At 35.6% G+C, this 19,809-nt stretch overlaps 1 protein-coding gene across 6 annotated transcripts in view; it reads left to right on the top strand.

Moving 5' to 3' along the window:
• COP1 (COP1 E3 ubiquitin ligase) overlaps positions 1-19,809 on the top strand; it is a 306,374-nt gene that overhangs the window by 171,058 nt on the left and 115,507 nt on the right. The gene's annotated exons all lie outside the window — the stretch shown is intronic.

Below are 19,809 nucleotides of genomic sequence, written 5' to 3'. Positions count from 1 at the left end.
TAAATGATAAAAATTTTCTTCTCTCTCTCCCCTTTTTTCCTCTCTTTCCTCCCCACATATGTGTATACATATATGAATACATCCATACTACATATGCATGCCTTTCAATATTCTGTACTCAAAGGATACCTGAACAGCCATCTGGCCGATACTCATATTTGAATATGAATTTTCCTGAATGATTTATTTGACGAAATAGTCATCTACATTGACTAATATCCCCAGAGCTCAAAGAGTAAATGATAATTATCCATTAATAGTTTTACCTTCAAATAATAGAAAGCCCCACTTTTATATACAATAAACAAGATATTGCATACATTAATTATTTAGCATAATGGTAGGCCAAAACAGCCAAGTATTTATGTACTCTTATGTGTGGCCATGATAGCAATGAAAAATCTTGCAGGAATTTTGAAGTTCTTAAAAATTTAACTCTAATGATAACAGCGATTGAACTGATATAGTGATTGGTATAATACAGTTTTTCTTATTAATAAAAGAAATAGAGGGTAGTGTTATATTAGAGGCTATACCTACTTGAAATCTTGTTAGACAATATTAATTCGTCTAACATGTAGGACAGTCCTAGGGCACTCCAAGAATATGTATGTATTGCTAATAAACTACTTCATTTGCTTCCCATTAAGACTGAACTCATCTTTGTGAACTTGATTAGCAATGTCAACTTCTCTGCTTCATTTTGGATAGTACTCAGTAAAGCAGGCAGTTTGGAAGGACTGGAATGGGCTGAAAATCTGAATGCTTTTCTTACATGATTATACTGCATCATAACAAAATTGGAAATGAATCTTAACAGTAAAAGATGAGTTTCATACTGTTTTTGCCAATAATAATAATATTAGTTCCAAGTTAGATAAAAACATATTTGAGACTATCAGATATAATAGCAATTAAAATCTCAAATGAAATAAAAGCAGAAATTGAGAAGCTGCTCTAGGTCATTGAAAATCTTCAACTTAGCCAACTCTGGAAATCCCACCTAATAACAAAAAACAAGAGCAACACTGTTATCTCAAATGACTTTGAAGAGAAGATAGACATGTGTGCACTGAAATTTTAGAAATCTTTTGGGTATAAAGGCATGAATTCATCTTATCAGGTCAACAATCAGAGAAACTCATAATACTATAACCTGTCAGAAACAAATGCCTTCTCCCAGAACATTTGACATCATGAAAATATTTTCAGACTTAAAACTCAACAGTATTAGTGGCACCTGTTGGTTACTAAGAATAAAAGAAAAGAGCTGGTTCTATTATTGTTATTCTACAGACAGGCATCAAACACTACCATTGCTGAAACTATTTAAGGCAGGAGAAAGACATGTATCTTCCAGGGTATAAATGTGTAGTTATTATATAGTTGTTATCCCTTCCACATTATAGAGATTAGGGTATGTATGGCAAATGAAAAATCTGCAAAAAAGTTTTTGACAACTCCTTTTGTACCAGAGAAAAAGTCTTAATTTTTTTTCTTTTATGATGTGTTTGCATTACCTTATTGTAAAATTTGGGTTATTTATTCATAGGCTCTCTGTCACCTGCCTTTGATTATCATCTGAGGCTTACACAAAGCTCCATTAAAATTCCCATTCAATTTTTTTTGTGCTGACCCACAGTATATCAGAACTGTTAGGGGGAAAGTCATGATGTGGAAGGAAAAACTGTATTCAATTTGAAGCTTGAATGTTACATTTTTTCAATTAAAAGCAACAAGAAAGAAACATGGAACAAAATGTAGAAAACTAATGCATATTATTAGAAATTATAGATTCCCTTTTACTACAGTTGAAAACAGAAGTCAAAACATTAAAGTGATACTAGGAATCATGGCAGAGCAAAGAAATGAAGTAAATTCAATATCAATGAAAGCTGTGAAGAAGTAAAGACATTAGAGAAAAGAGAAAGAGATCCTTTCAGGAAGGATGATGTGAAAAATTCTGAAGATATAACAAATTCAACATAGTGAAAATGAATGATGGAACAAACTTTCAGTAGTGTTAACAAAATGAGAATAACTTTCTCAGGAATGAGATGACCAAACTCAGGTTCTCTAAAGACTAGAAGGCTGTGGGGACTAGCTAAGATTCATTATTATTAGTTTAAACATTTCCCAAGATTTAAACTAAAGTATTTTAGTTTAAAATGCATGAATTAACAAAACATTTTTCCAACTTTTTCTGAACTCTGATCGCAGTTTTCTCAGCAAAGGGCATAATATATTATGATTAAGATGAGAGTATCAAGGACCTCTGTAAATACAGATCAATTATATATTAATATACTTTATACAAAATAATCACAACTTGTGTCACCAAGGAAAAGAAAAGAAAAGGGGAAGGAAGGAGAAATGCAGGAATAGTTAAAAAGCTTGTGGATGGCATTCGTGCATTTAGCTAACAATATATGAATAAAAGAAAGATCAGATGGCCAAGTCAGCTAGAGGCAACCAGGGAGAGCACTGGACCTCAAGGCAGGAAGACTTGAGTTCAGGTGTCTCAGACTGTCTAACTGTTACACTTGTTGAGCAAGTCTCTTAGCCTATATTTTCCTCCAGTTACATTATTAAAAAAAAATGAAGTATACTTACTTCTGAGCTCTAACCATATTCCTTCTGCCCTGTAGTGATATAAAATGAGAACATTTGTACTTTGCAAATCTTAAATCAGTATATAAATTTTAGATATTATCATGATTGATTCATGTGGATTTTTTTATAGAAAATGTGGATTCTGTGGTGATAATTTTTATGGTTTATTTATTTTCATATTATTACAGTAATCTTGTGAAAGTAACCATAACCCCCCCCCCAAATATAGAGAAATCTCAAGAGAAATAGAGTGGGGGGAAAGTATACTTCAGTCTATGTTCAGATACTATTGGATCTGTCTCTGGAATGGGTTGCATTCTTTATCATAAGTCCATCAGATTTGCTTCAATATCTTTTCCCACAGTTGCTATTACTGGCTATATTTCTCTACATTATATTCCTCCCTACTCCAGTTTGTTCTGTTCTTTCTCTTTTCCTTTCACCCTGTCCCTCCTCAAAAGTATGTGGTATCTGACTACTTGCTCACACAATCTTCCCTCTCTTCTATCACCTTTTCCCCATCTTCCTTATACCATCCCTTTCCTCTCATTTTTTCTTGGGTAAGATAGATTTCTATACTCTATTGAGTGTATATGTTATTTCTTCACTGAGCAATTTCTGATGAGAATGAAGGCTCACTCATTCCCCCTCACTTCTCCCCCCCCCCCCACATTCTACTCCAGTGTAAAAGTTTTCTCTTGACTCTATGTGAAGTATCTTAGCTCATTCTACCTTTCCTTTCCCTTTCTCCTGGTACATTCCTTTTTCACCCGTTGAGTCCATCTTTATACTATATTATATTCATCTCCCTACTGTGTCTTATATATGCTCCTTCTAACTGCTCTTATAAATGAGAAGGTTCATATGAGTTATCAGACTCTTCTTCCCCTGCAGGAATGCTTCACATGAGTCCTGTATGTGGAGATCAAACTTCCTTTTTACCTCTGGTTGTTTCTACAAGAAAGTTAGAAAGTCCCCTATTTCATTGAAAGTCCATCTTTTTCCCTGAAAGAAAATGTTCATTTTTTCTGGGTAGTTGATTCATGATTGTAATCCAACTCCTTTTGCCTTCCTGTATTTCTTAGTCCAAGCTCTGCAAGCCTTTAATGTAAATGCTGCCAAATCCCATGCAATCCTGACTGTTAGAGCAACAGTAGTTAATTTGTTTGTTTCTGATAGTTTGTAGTATTTTCTCTTTGACTTGGGAGTTCTGGAATTTAGCTATAATATTCCTGGGAGGTTTTTTTTTGGTGGGGGGGAATCAGGAGGTGATCAGTGAATTCCCTCAAGTTCTGTTTTACCCTCTGCTTCTAGTACATCACAATATTCATGGATTATTTCTTAGAAGATGAAGCCTAGGCTCTTTTCATGGTCATGACTTTCATATGGCCCAGTAATTTTTAAATTATCTCTCCTGGAATTGTTTTTCAGGTCATTTGTTTATCCAGTGAGATACTTAACACTTCCTTCTAGTTTTTCTTTCTATTGAGACTGTTTTATTGTTTCTTGATTTCTTCTAAAGTCATCAGCTTCCTTTACCTCCATTCTGCATTTAAAGGAGTTATTTAATTCAGAAAACTTTTTTCTCTTCCAATTCTGCTTTTTAAAGTATTCTTTTCCTCATTTGCTTTTTGGATTGCTTTTTTCCATTTAACCTAAACTGGTTTTTAACATATTATTTTCTTCAGTATTTTTTGTATCTTCTTCACCAAGCTGCTGACTGGGTTTTCATGATTTACCTGCATTGCTCTCATTTCTCTTCCCAATTTTTCCTCTACCTCCTTGATTTTCAGAGTCTTTTGAGCTCTTCTATTGCTTGAGTCCATTTCCTATTTCTCTTGGAGACTTTGGATACAGAAGTTTCGAATTTGTTACCTTCTGAATGTGTATTTTGATTCTCTATGGCACCAAAGTAATTTTCCGTGGTCAGGTTCTTTTTTCTGTTGTTTGCTCATTTTCTTAGTCTGTAACTGATTTACTGCACTTCCAAAGCTTGTGGGAGTTTTGGGGACATCCCGCAGGGACCATAATTCCTCAGAGGTCTTATGAGAGACTCTGATTGCTCTTTGACCTCTGCTCTGGTCTGTGGATTACCACAAGCCTTCCCCTGTGCCCTGGAACCATGAGAAGGGTTCCTGCTTCACTATGGTGGTATGGGGGCCCAGATTGTGATGTAGATCTGAGTGTGGGCAAAGCAGCAGGGTTAGCAGAGAGATCTCTGCAGTCTCTCCTCACCTCCTTATCATCTATGGGTTTGAGAACTTTGGAAGTGCTAGGTGACAGGGCTGCTAGGTGGTGCAGTGGATGGAGCACCAGCCCTGGAGTCAGGAGTACCTGAGTTCAAATTGGCCTTAAGTCACTTAATAATTACCTAGTTGTGTAGTCTTGGGCAAGCCACTTAACCCCATTGCCTTGCAAAAACTTAAAAAAAAAAAAAGGAAGTGCTGGGTGACTCTGCAGATTCCCACTGAAGGGCTGCTCCTAGGCCTGCACTGACTCAAGCTCCATGCTCACTCTGATGCAACACTTGTTCTCTCAATGACCCTTCAAGTTATCCCCTGTGATCCCTGGGTCAAGAAGTCTGGAAACTGCCTGCCCCCATTGTCATGGATACAGGCAACCCCAGGGACCCAGACACCCCATGGGGCTGTTCCTTGAAAGCTGGAGCTGGTTTGCTCTGGCTCCTGGTAAGGCTGCTGCCCAGCTGCATCCTGACTATACGGTGGCTCTTTCCAAATTCTGGCCCCAATGGAACAGACTTTTCCCAGTTTGGGCTGGGAAATTGTATCGCTCTGTCTTTCTCTGGGCTCTTCCTGTCTGAATTGTGGCTGGAGTCATATTTTTATGGCTTGTGGAGATTTTTTGAGGACAAGTTTCTAGGAATTCCTGCCCTCATGCCACCATCTTGACTCTGCCTCTCTGTGGTGATAATTGACAATCAAGTTTTTACCACTAGAAATTGCAGTTTTATTATTAAGCAATCAGAACTTACTGAACTATTCAGATTTTGCAACAAAATAGAAACTGCGGACTTCCAGCCAAGATGGAGGAGAGAAGCCAGGCACTGACCTAAGGTCTCCTGGCTTTCCCTCAGAACTAAAATGAATCAAGATTCTTAACAACTCAGATCCACAAAATCTAGAAATCCACAAAATCTAGAAAAGAGCAAGGGAGAACATCTACCAACAAGGTCTATCTCAGCAGAACGTGGGTGCTGAGAGCCAGGGCAGGAGCCATGGGGTGAGATCTGGGTCTAACCTGAGAACAGCCGAGGAAGCTTTGGCTTTGTAATCAGGCAGGAGAGCTCCAGAAAGATTGGAGGAAGAGTTTTAGCACAGTGGGGAGGTAGAGCTTCCGCACAGTGGCTAGACATCAATTTGCTCAGCTCCACTGGTCTGGAAGACCAGGGCCACAAGCCCCATATTTCAGAGGAGTCCCCTTGTTTCCAGTTGAATCCCCCCACACCCTGTGGGGGGCTAGGAAAAAGGCACATTTTCCAGATCAAACACAGCAACAGCCCCCTCCCCATAAGTGTAGGCAGCAGATCTCTCTTTGTACTGAGTGAATAATAAATTAACTATGCAGCCTGAGGGCCTAGAACTCATCATTCCAGGATAATCCACTCTGCTGCCCCCCCCCCCCCCCCAATTGCTCAGATCTAGGGAGTAGGCCAAAAATCAAGGTCACAGACACTCTAGAGAAAGCCAATGGACTTGGAATTGCTAAGCCCAGTGAGCAAAGTCTCTTGGGATTTCAACTCAAAAGGTCTGTAAACCTGTGAACCTTCCCCTATCCCCCATCACAGGATGCTATGAAAATGAAGAAAGGCCAGGGTAAAGGGGTGTTCCATTGAAAGCTACCTCTAAGACAAAGACCCTAACTTAGAGCCAGAACTTCTGAGGAGAATATGAATTAGTCTCCAGCACAGAAGGGCTTCTTAGAAGAGATCAGGAGGGAGTTTAAAAATCAATTGAAAAAATTGGGAAAAGAAATCCAAGAGAAATCAATACTTTGCAAGAGAAAATTAATATCTCAAAACAAGAAAGCTTGGAAAATATAATTGGCTAGGTGGAAGAGTCCTTCAAAAATAGAATTGACTAATTGGAAAAGGAGTTGCAAAAGGTAAATGAAGAAAATATTTCTCTTGAAAAAAAGAATGGAATCCATGGAAACTTAACAACTGCATGAGACAACAAGAATCTGTTAAAATCAAAAAATCAGAAAAGTAGAAGAAAATGTAAATAACTCATTGGCAAAACTACTGGCCTAGAGAAAAGATTCAGGAGAGGCAATTTAAGAATCATTGGGCTTCCTGAACACATTGAGGAGCTAAAAAGCCTGGGCTCAATATTTCAAGATCTATTGAAGGAAAATTTCTCTGATATCATTGAACCAGAGGGCAAAACAGTTATTGAAAGAATACATTGATCCCCTCCTGAAAGGGATCCCCAAATGAAAACACCAAGGAATATTGTAGCCAAATTCCAGAACTATCAGATAAAAGAGAAAATCCTGCAAGCAGCCAGAAAGAAACAATTTAGATACCAAGGATCCACAGGAAGGATTACACTGGACATTGCTGCATCAACATTATGCGATCAAAGGGCCTGGAATACAATATACTAAAGAGCAAGGGGACTTGGAATGCAGCTAAGAATTTATTATCTGCAAAACTGAGTCTTCTTTTCCAGGGGAGAACAAACTAGGAGACTTCCAACTTTTCCTGACAAAGAGACCAGACCTAAATAGAAAATTTGGACTTCAGACAAGTGACTCAGAGACACATGAAAAGGTAAAAGAAAGGGAAAAAGAAAAACAATTGCTATCCATAAGATGAAACCGGTTAATATCCCCACCTGGGAGAAAGATTCTCATAAGAGAATTAAAATTCTATTAGAGAGAATACACTTAGCCAGAACTAACAGACACTCATGACTTGTCTATCACTCTAATAGAATGATTTAAAAACAACATCTCCTTAAAAGGGGGGACAATAAAAAGATGGGAAGATGGAGGAAATTGAATGGAGTAAATTACTTTACATGAAGAGGTACAAAGGGCCTATTTCAGTAGAGGGGAAGAAGGGAGGAAGTGATAACTGCCTAAATCTTACTCTCATCAGCTTTGGCTCAAAGAAGGTTTAACATATACATACTCAGTTAAGTTAAGAAACTTATGTTACCTTTCAAATATCAAAATAGGAAGTGGAGGAGAAAAGAGGAACTAACAAGGAAAGGAGGGAAGAAGGGGCAAAAGAAAAGGAGAAATATAGGGGAGGGATGTGGATTTAAGGGTAAAGGAAGTGATATTCAGAAATATACTGGGGAAGCTGAGTAAAGTTTAAAAAGGGGAAAATACAAACAGAGGGAAGATAACATGGAGGGCAATAAAGAGTTAATAATTATAATTTTGAATGTGAATGGGATGAACTCTCCCATAAAATGTAAATGAAATAGTAGAGTGGACTAAAATCCAGAATCCTACAATATGCAGCTTACAGGAAACTGATTTGAAGCAGAGAGATACATACATACATACGAGTAAAGATACAAAGTTGGAGCAGAATATATTTTGATTCAGCAGAAGTGAAAGAAGCAGGGTTAGCAATCTGTATCTCAGACAAAGCAGCTGCTTAAATAGATCTCATTAAAAGAGATGAGGAAGGAAACTATGTTCTCTTAAAATGTAGCATAGGCAGTGAATCAATTTTAATACTAAATATGTATACACGAAGTGGTATAGTAACCAATTCTTAGAAGGAAAGCTGAATGAGCTACAGGAAGATATAGACAGTGAAACTACTAGCAGGAGATTTCAACCTCCCTCTCTCAGATTTAGATAAATCTAACCATAAAATAAACAAGAAGGAAGTTAAGGAGGTAAATAGAATGTTAGAAAACCTAGACCTAATAGACTTTGGAGAAAAGTGAATGAGATTAGAAAAGAATATACATTTTTCTCCCCACTATACATGGCACTTAGACAAAAATTGACCATGTAATAGGGCATAAAAAACAAAGACAGAAATAGTGAATACTTCTTTCTCAGATCATAATGCAATAAAAATCAAATGCAATAATGGGTCATGGAGGGACAAACCTAAAGCTAATTGGAAACTAACCTCACTTTGAAGAATGAATGGATCAAACAACAAATTATAGATAGAATTAATGATTTCATCCAAGATAATGACAATAACAAGTCAATATATACCTACAATTATGGGATACAGCCAAGGCAGTTGTTAGGGGATATATTATATCTTTAACTGCTTACATGAATAAATTAGAGAAAGAAAATCAGTGAACTAATCATACAACTAAAAAATTTATGAAAGAACAAATTAAAAATCCCCAATTAAATACCAAATTAGAAATTCTAAAAATTAAAGGAGAAATTTTAAAAAATTAAAAGGAAGAAAACTATTGAACTAATAAATAAAACCAAGAATTGGTTTTATGAAAAAAAACCAATAAAATTGACAAATCTTTGGTTGTTGATTAAAAAAATGAAAGAAGAAAACCAAGTTGCTAGTATCATAAACGAAAAAAGTGAACTCAACACCAATGAGGAGGAAATTAAAGTAATCAGAATTATTTTACCCAACAATATGCCAATAAATTTGATAATTTAAGTGAAATTTTTACAAAAACATAAGCTGCCTAGGTTAATGGGTTAAATAAAGGTTAAATGAAGAGGACATAAATAAATAGATAGATAGATAGAACTATCTTATAAAAAGAAATTCAACAACCTACCATTGAACTCCCTAAGAAAATATCTCCAGGGCCAGATGGAATCACAGACAAATTCTCTCAAACTTTTAAAGAACATTTGGTTCCAATTTTATATAAACTCTTAGGAAAAGTAGGTCTAGATGGAGCTCTGCCTAACTCCTTCTATGACAGCATTATAGTGCTGATACCTAAACCAGGAAGAGTCAAAACAGAGAAAGAAAATTATAGATCAATTTCCATAATGAATATAGATGTAAAAAATCTAAAATAAGATCTTAGCAAAGCAATTATAGCAAGTAATCACCAAATTAATACACTATGACCAAGCAGGATTTATTCCAGCAATGCAGGGTATGTTCAATATTAGGAAAACTGTCAAATTTGTTATTGATATAGGAAATTATACTAACAGAAGTCATATGGTTATATTTAATACATGCAGAAAAAGCCTTTGACAAAATACAGTACCCATTCCTACTGAAAACACTTGAGAGCATAGGAATAAATGAATTGTTCCTTAGAATGATAAGCAGTATCTATCTGAAACTATCAAGAAGCATAATATGCAATGTGGGGATAAGCTAGAGGCATTCCCTAGAATATCAGGGTGAAACATGGTTGCTCATTATCACCACTACTATTCAATATTGTATTAGAAATGTTAACTTCAGCAATAAGAGAAGAAAAAGAAATAGAAGGAATTAGAATTGGGAAGGAAGAAACAAAATTTTCATTCTTGGCAGATGACATGATGGCATACCTAGAGAATCCTAAAAAATCATCTAAAAACTATTAGAAACATTTAGCAACTTTAGCCAAGTTGTAGGATATAAAATAAAGCCCACATAAATCCTCAGCATTTCTTATTACTAGCAAGATATAGTAGCAAGAATTAGAAAGAGAAATTCCATTTTTAATAATTGGGACTCTACCTGCCAAGGCAGACTTAGAAACTATATAAAAACAACTATAAAACACTTTTCACACAAATTAAATCAGATATAAATACTGGCAAATATAAACTTGTGATTAGGCCAAGCTAATATAATAAAAATGACAATTCTACTTATACTAATTTACTTATTTACTTATTTATTTACTTTATTTACTTATACTAATTTAGTGCCTTCAGACTTCTAAAAAAATTACTTTAATGAACTAGAAAAAAATTGTAATTAAATTCATATGGAGAAACAAAAAGTCAAGAATATCCAGGGATTTAATGGGAAAAAAAAACCTAAAACTAAAAATAGAGTGGTGTCTGTGGAATAGATTAGATGCAAAAGAGACAGTGGGAAAAGACTATAATAATTTACTGTTTGATAAACACAAAGAGTCTAGTTTCTGGGATAAGTACTCTCTTTGATAAGAACTGTTAGGAAAATTGGAAATTACTATAGCAGAAACTTGGATTAGACCAATACCTCACACCCTATGCCAAGATAAGATCAAAATGGGTACAGGATTTAGACATAAAAGACAATGTTATAAGCAAAGTAGGAGAACTAGGAATAGTTTACTTGTCAGATCTATAGAAAGGAAGCAGTTTATGATCAAGAAAGAGATGGAGAACAACATTAAAAACAAATTAGATAATTTTGATTACATTAAATTAAAAAGCTTTTGCACAAACACCACCACTGTAACCAGTATCAAAAGAAATGTAATAAATTGGGAAACAATTTTTATAACCAGTATTTGGCAATGAACTCATTTCTAAAATGTAAAGAGAACTGAGTCAAATTTATTAAAAAACAAAACAACAAAAAAAAAGTCATTCCCCAATTGACAAATGGTCAAATGATATGCAAAGTCAGTTTACAGATGAGAAAATTGAATCAATCCATAGTCATATGAAAAATTGCTCTAAATCACTGCTTATTAGAGAAATGCAAATTAAAGCATCTCTGAAGGTACCACCTCACACGTCTCAGACTGGCCAATATGACCAGAAAGAACAATGATCAATGTGGGAAGGGATGTGGGAAAACTGGGATACTAATATATTGTTGGTGGAGTTGTAAACTCATCCAGCCTTTGTAGAGAGCAATTTGGAATTAAGCCCAAAGGGCAACAAAAATATACCCTACCCTTTGATCCAGCATTACCAGTACTGGGTCTATGCCCTGAAGAGATGATGAAAAAGGGTAAAAACATCACTTGTACAAAAATATTCATATTAGCTCTGGTTGTAGTAGCAAAGAATTGTAAATCAAGTGAATGTTCATCAATTGGGCACTGACTGAACAATTTATGATATATGTATGTTATGGAACTTCTTTTCTTCTATTAGAAACCAGGAGGGATGGGAATTCAGAGAAGCCTGGAAAAACTTGCATGAACTGATGCTGAGCAAGATGAGCAGAACTGGGGCGGCTAGGTGGTGCAGTGGAGAAAGCACTGGCCCTGGAGTCAGGAGTACCTGGGTTCAAATCCGGTCCCAGACACTTAATAATTACCTAGCTGTGTGGCCTTGGACAAGCCACTTAACCCCATTGCCTTGAAAAATCTAAAAAGAAAAAAAAAAAGAAAAAGATGAGCAGAACCAGAAGAACATTGTATACCAGATCATAAATAAATTTGATCAAATGCTGGTCCATATGAATAAAATAAATCCAGCAATAATCCTTATTAAGAAATGGCAGTCCCTAGAGCAGCTTGATGCTGTCCCAGCACTGGAAAGAGCACTGGCCCTGCAGTCAAGAGGATCTGAGTTCAAATGTGGCCTCAGACATTTAATAATTACTTAACTGTGTGACCTTTGCAAGTCACTTAACCTCATTGCCTTGCAAAAAAAACAAAAAGAAAAAAAAGAGCGAAATGACAGTCTCTTAACTCCAATACCCTTTGATTTCATATTACTACACTGTTGCGGTCCACTCTGGGCAGCCGGGTCTCAGTTTAATTCACACAACTCTTCAGGGAGCTCCGCTGGACATGTCCCGCATGTTCAATAATGAAAGTCAGCCAGTGAGAGATAAGCAAGGAGTTTATTGCAGGTGTATGCTACATCTCTGACTCACATAGTTGAAATAAGGGTATATATAAGCCTAGTCCCCTTGTATCAGCATCCCTCATCTCCAAGCCTGTGGAAGTATAAGGGGTATGCCACAAAAGGTCTGTATCCTGGAAAATTGTGGAATCTTCAACAAGATAAAGATGAAAGGTAGAGAGATAAGGACCAGAACTCCTTCCTGGGACACTTGAACAAGATGAGGATGAAAGGCAGAGGGATAAGGACAAAAGGTCCTTCCTGAGAATATTCAACAAGATAAGGATGAAAGGCAGGAGAACAAAGAGAGAGAAGGGCCAGAGCTCCTTCCTGAGTTCAGAGCACTCTGGTATGGACATTCCTGTTGTCCCAGGTCTCAATGACTCTCAGGATGAACTCCTCATGGCCACATACTCTGTCTATTATCCCCTTACACTGCACCTTCAAGAGCAGAGCAGAATCTTCACATATACATTGTTATAAGTTAGCCATTTAAATATCTTTGACAGTTTAAAATTATTTCTATAATCACCAAAGGAAAAAATTTTCCCATATGCTCAAATAGCTTAGAAGTCAAAGATATTAATGATTGCTCTGAAATGACAAATTAAATTTTCATGAAATATTTAAACTACAATTTGCTGTCTTCAAAAATGTTTTTAAAACTCATTTCAAATGAAAGTCATTTGATGTAACTTAAATCTGTTTAACATTCATAGGGTAATTGGTAATTTTCCTCAGAAAATGCTGCCTTTTGTGAAAATTTCATATTACAGAGATATTTTAAATTTCTTTTAATAGATTCTATTTTACTTTTTTCATTCTTATTTCTTTTACAATTAATTGTTGTAAGTCTATATGGAAACAATCAACCTTTTTATCTAGTTTTCCTTTCATGCTGTGCATTATCCTTCAAATATTATATGCATGTATTTGCATATTAAAAAGATGACAGCCTGTGCCTGATTAAAAAAAAACTCCAGAATTTTATAAGCTAGACAATTTGGCTAATGATTCTGATATACCCAAGATCTGATGAGTGTTAATTCTTTTGGCACTGACCATTGGAGTACCAGGCATATAGTAATGTCGATTAAATTACCATCCATTTTTTTCTTAAGAAAGAGTATTTAGTGGTTAATATCAAGCCCATGGATTAGAGGGAAATTCCTAGCTTAATATAAAGAAATACATCAGATAATATAGGGCAGCTAGGTGGTGCAGTGAATAAGAGCACTGGCCTTGGATTCAGGAGGGCAGGAGTTCGAATCTGGCTTTAGACACTTGACACTTACTAGCTGTGTGACCATGGGCAAGTTTCTTAAGCCTCATTACCTCGCATCTAGGGCCATCTACAGTCATCCTGATTCATATCTGACCATTGGATCCAGGTGGCTCCATAGGAGAGAGAGTGAGGCTGGTGACTTAGCACAGCACCCCCTCACTCAAATCCAGTTCATGTGTCATAGTATCACCTCCCTCGGGTCATGGCCTTCTTCAAAAATGAGGAACGGGCGGCTTGTCAATGGAATTATTGCTGCCAATCAGTCAGTATTTCTAAGTTCAACTTTTATTACATAACAGTATCATATGATGCAAAGTTTTTCATTTTTGTTTTAGGTTTTTGCAAAGCAAATCGGGTTAAGTGGCTTGCCCAAGGCCACACAGCTAGGTAATTATTAAATGTCTGAGACCGGATTTGAACTCGGGTACTCCTGACTCCAGGTCCAGTGCTCTATCCACTGCACCACCTAGCCACCCCTTACCTTAGCTTCTTAATAACCTAGTGAATGAGAACAACTGTCTCTGACGTTTGGCATCTTATTTCCTCCTGTGCCTATTCTTTGAGGCTTCATCCTCCTACTGATGGACATTGTCTCACCTGGTCATATCTTTCATATCCCTGACTTAACTCTTTGGATTATCAACCAATTTCCAATCTACACCTTCTGTCAAATGAGATAATAATTGTAAACCTCTTCAGGGTTTGGTAATATAGCAAGTGCAATATAAATGTGAGGGGGTTGCTGCTGTTATGATGATGATGATGTTGTTACTACTACTGTTATCATCATCATCATCATCCTCTAAATTCCTTGCATGTTTTCTCCCAATTCATTGTACCATAGCATATTTTTATTTATCTCTCTGCTCCTTTTTCTTTCTAATGTATTTCTTTTTCTATTTTCATATTTCTATTTTATTGTGAGATATTTTCTTTTCAAAAAAATTTTTATTTTTAAATTTTTTTAACCCCATGCAAAAGCAAGTTTTAACATTTACTTCCAAAACCTTGGGTTTCAAATTCTCTCCTCCTACCACACTTTCCCCATGTTACTTGATATAGGTTAAATATGTATAGCCATTTGTAAAAGTAAACATAATTCCTTCTCTCACTAAGAAAGAGAAACCTGAAGAGAAATAAAGTGAGAAGAAATAAAAAATTTGTGTTTCAATCTTTATTCAGACACCATCAGCTCCTTCCTTGGAATGTCATAACTCCATCAGAGAAATTGCTTCAATATTTTTTCCCACAGTTGCTATTGCAAACTTCTCTCTCTCTCTCTCTCTCTCTCTCTCTCTCTCTCTCTCTCTCTCTCTCTCTCTCTCTCCCCTTTCACCTTGTCCCTTCTTAAAAATGTGTTGTATCTGACTGCCCTCTCCTGTAATTTTCCCTCTCTTTTATCCTCTATGTACCCCCCCCCCCCATATTACTCTTTAACCTCAGGTAGTACTTTTGCTGTTCTCTGCAAGATTTTTTCAAACATGGGAATTAAATACTGGATGATCATTGAAACACATTGTTTTTTAAATGATCATCCAGTATTTAAAAGTTAAGTTGCAATATTTTTAAGACCCACAGTTTTATATAGCTATTATTTTGTTAGATTTGCTTTTTTGGAAAAATGGGGGAAACATTTAAAATGGTGATCATAAAAGGAACTGCAGCTATCATTTCCTGGAAATCTTTCATTTTATAGACATGAAAACCCCATTTTATTACTCCTTTATGTTAGCATCTTCTATTAGAAATTACTTCAAATTAGCCCTTTACTTGTCTTGTGATTATAATCATTTGCATATTGAGTACCTTATTAGATGGTAAGTATTTGAGGGCAGTGATGTTTTTCCTTTGCATCCCTAGAACTTAACATTGTATCTGAAATATGGCCATTGCTTAATCTCTGAGGTATTAAGAACTGAATATATACTAGTGAATCAGTTACAGAGTCTAGAACTAAAACTCCAATCACCTACATCTCAGTTAACTGTTCATTTTACTGTACGTGTTGGCATTTCTTGTAATACAGTAGAATACACTTTTACAGGATTCTTGGTTTCTCAGTCAATTCATTCCTTTCTATAATCTACAGTTTTCATGACCACCTAGACCCATAACTGTAGCTTTGGTTTCACCACAAATATTTCTCTTACTAGCATTTCTCTTTACCTTATTTCTGTCTTTGCTTTTTGTCCGCTAAAACTATCCCTATTATATCACTATTAAAACCTAAAGGGAAGAACCCTGTGTGTTGATTCCTTCTTCTGGGTTTCTGTCTGTTTTTTTGTCTCAGTCATATATAACTTCTTTCTTTTACTCTATATTTAGATGACCCAAGTAGACCACTTGACCTTCTTCCCTAACATTGCTTTATCCAATTTTTATGCTTAATTTATGATTCTGAACCTTTTATGTTCTTTTTAGATTATTTTATTGTATAGCCACTTGTGTAGGTCATTTCTGCCCCCCCATTATATTATAAAGCCTATAAAGTTGAAGACTAGTGAACTTTGTAACTTTGTTATCTGTCTAAAGTACTTCATAAAGAACTATTGAATTTATTCAATTGAATATTCATTGAATAATTGTTTTTTGTTGATGTAGTTTGTTAACTAATTTGTTTAAAAATTTTTTGTTGTCTTTTCAAGATACTATTTTTTTCTTTTTTAGTATATATATATATATATATATATATATATATATATATATATATATATATATTTTTGCAAGGCAGATGCGGTTAAGTGACTTGCCAAAGGCCACACAACTAGGTAATTATTAAGTGTCTGAGGTCGGATTTGAACTCAGGTACTCCTGACTTCAGGGCAGGTGCTCTATCCCTTGCGCCCCTAGCTGCCCCCAAAGATACTGTTTTAAAATAGTAAAGTTAAATGCATAGAATGATGAAGGAAATTATATTATAATGCATCTGTCTATATCTATCTATTACTGTCAAAGGTCACAGACTCTAAGTTAAGAGCCCCTGAGTTAGAGCAAGATACTCAGAACAATTATGAGCCTTGATATTTATTTGGGTTAACTTTGTTTTTGTCAGTGATCATAGACAATAACCTAAACTTAGACACCTATCATAGCTATCTCATTAAGCATGTTGTTATTTGCTGACAAAGATCTTCAATTCAGGACTTTATCACCTCTTGCCTAGATTTTTTCCTAGAACTCCTAATAGGTCTCCTTTCTTTGATTCTTTCCCTACTTTTTTTCTGTCATTTGCATGTTGCTGCTAAAGTGATTTTTCATGATTATGTATCTGATCATGTCGTCTTCCCTTTTAGCTAAACTACAGCAGTTTCTTTTTCCTCCAGGATAAAATAGAAAAACTTCTGAAATCCTTTTACATTCTTCCTTCAGTCTGTTTTTCCTACCTTTCTACATTCATTGTTCAGCCATACATTTCTATTTCTTGTGTATGTATTCTGTACATTTTTGCCAGTTATTCCATGTAATGCACTCCCTCCCCACTTCTGCTCTCAGAATACCTTTCTTCCTTTTAGAATGACCTTAAACACCACCTTCTGTAATTTTTTTCAACCTTTTTATATTACTCTCTTCAAGCTCTTAATGATGTTGCACTTCCCAAAATACTTCAAATTTATTTTCTTTGTTCTTTATAAACTCTATGCAAATACTGATTGTTTCCTTATTTGTAAGTCAAAAACTTAGCAAGTAATGTTTGGTGTAATTGATTGATAGTTTTATCTATTCATTAGTTCACTCCTGCAGCTAGGTATTGAAGTGGAATAGAGCACCAGCCTTGGAAATAGGAGGAGCTGAGTTCAAATTGGTCTTGAGTTACTTGACTCTTATTAGCTATGTGACCTTGGACAAGTCACAGAATTCTGACTGCCTTGTATCCAGGGCCATCTCCAGGCATCCTGACTCATATCTAGCCATTGGACCCAGATGATTGTGGAGGAAAAAGTGAGGCTGGTAACTTAGTACAGCCCCCCCCCCCCCAACTCAAATCCAATTTATGCATGTTATGCTGTGGTCTTTTTCAAGGATGAAGGACAAATATCATCACTACTGCAAAAGCAATTTGGTTGTTAAAGAAATGGGAATCTTGATGGTACTAGAAGTCATTATCATTGTCCTGGTAGTGGTAGTGATAGTTGTGATAATAGTGGTGGTGATAGTAGGATTAGTTGTAGCAGCAGCAGTAGTAATTTCAGTTAATGTTAGTTTTCTCCTTTCCAGGAATACTATTGAATGTTTTCAATTTTTAAAGAGCAGTCGTGTATGCTCAATGCCAGTTTTACTCTGACATTTCATGCTTAAACTCTTTTCTTGATTGGAGATTGTTTGCCCTTTTTATTATATTAGCTGAGATGAATGAAAACCCCAAGAGACAGGTTTAATTAGGCTAGGTAGCAATCAATTACTTTATCTCAGTAACTAAAAATAGCAATGGAGTCACTGAAATGCTTTAAATCCCTTCTGAAAAGGACTTCCTCTGACAAATGAACGTCAACCTTGATCAGTAGATATTTAGTGAGGATGTAGGCTGAAAGTCTTCAGCCCATCCTACTGAGAATGAGGTTTGATCATAAGACTTAGCAGCCTCCAACAGTTTGGGATGGGGAAGGCATTTCTATCTGTTCCTCTCTGGACTGATCTCCTTTCCAGCCTGGTTTATCTTAAACTCTATTGGAGGAGTTCTAAGACAGGAGTTCCCTCCCTCAGAGTAAGGGCTTTCCCACCTTAGATTCTGTTTATACTCTAAACAGCAATTAAATCTTCTCATAGGGTGGTGATCTACCCCATCAGCTGTGCCCTTCAGAGACTGATTTTATCAGGAGCTGAACCTTTGCAGACAAAAAAAAATTAATGAATAAAGTTCTTAATACAATTATATTTTTATATATATATATATTTCTTTATCTGAAGATCAGTTTTCTCTAAGGTGTCATACACTATTGGAACTTAAATGGGGATTATATATATATATATATATATATATATATATATATATAGTCAAGTTTTCTTATTATCAAATAACCTTAGCAATGCTGAGGTTAGATTAGATCTTTGACAGTTTTTCTATCTCAAGATCTTCTCCTGAAGATCATAAATTCTATAATCTAATGGTCCAAATTCAAGTATTCTAAATTTCTTTGCCAGTCATTTATTTATCTAGTTATTATCCAAAGGGATATAAAATAAGTAATATGCATAGTCTCATGAATCCAGAGGCAGAATTTTCTAGAGCATTTAAATAAAGAGGACATACACTGACCTTGGAGTCAGTAGAGTGGGAGTTTGAATCCAGCCTCAGATACTTGACTCTTACAAGCTGTGTGATATTGGACAAGTCACTTAACCCTGATTGCCTGGCATCCAGTGCCATTTCCTGATTCCGATCTGGCCACTGGACCCAGATAACTCTGGAGGAGAAAGTGAGCCTGGTGACTTAGCACAGCTTCCCCCTCACTCAAATCCAATTCATGTGTTTGTTATGGCAACACCTCCCTGATGTTGTGACCTTCAAAAATGAAAGACAGAAATCATTATGACCTTAGGAATCATCTAGAATACCATGCCCTTCTGCTATTTTAAAGATAAGACTTTAGAAATCCAAAGAACTTAAAAAGTTTGGATGAAGTAGGAGATTTATGTAAAAAAATTAATAATTGATATATTAGAGGACATTTATGCTTTTAAAATATTATTGTATAAGTTCCTCATTAATGTGTTCTATTTATTTTTCATACTATGGCATAATTATTTAATTTATTTTTGTTATTTATTTTCTTGTATTTATGTACCATGTAGTTCCCAAAATAATTCATCAGGAAATATTACTTCTAAGTTTCTTTTACTAGTATTATTTTACTCAGACCAGTACCTTTCTAGTTTACTTTTAACATTATAAAGTTTTATTAGCAAAGAAAATAACTATAATATTGAAGTGACCACTAAAAGCAGCCAAGGTAAATTCTTAAGGACATTCTTTGACATAACTGAGAATATGAACTATAGCTATCAAAAAAAGGGAAAGGAGTTTTTTTTGTATATTAGTACTGCCCTTTTTGCCTGACTTTTCACTCATCCTCTTTATCTCCCCCTTTTACCTTTCTTTGATCTTGTCCATATATATTCAGCCTAGATTGATTAAGTATCCTGTGCCCTAATATTTATAGCTATTCTGGGCCTTAAAGTCTCAG

The sequence above is a fragment of the Macrotis lagotis genome, chromosome 2 (assembly GCF_037893015.1).
Source record: "Macrotis lagotis isolate mMagLag1 chromosome 2, bilby.v1.9.chrom.fasta, whole genome shotgun sequence".
NCBI lineage: Eukaryota > Metazoa > Chordata > Mammalia > Peramelemorphia > Peramelidae > Macrotis > Macrotis lagotis.
The sequence above is the reverse complement of the archived record's forward strand: the minus strand, read 5'-3'. Positions and strand labels throughout refer to the sequence as shown.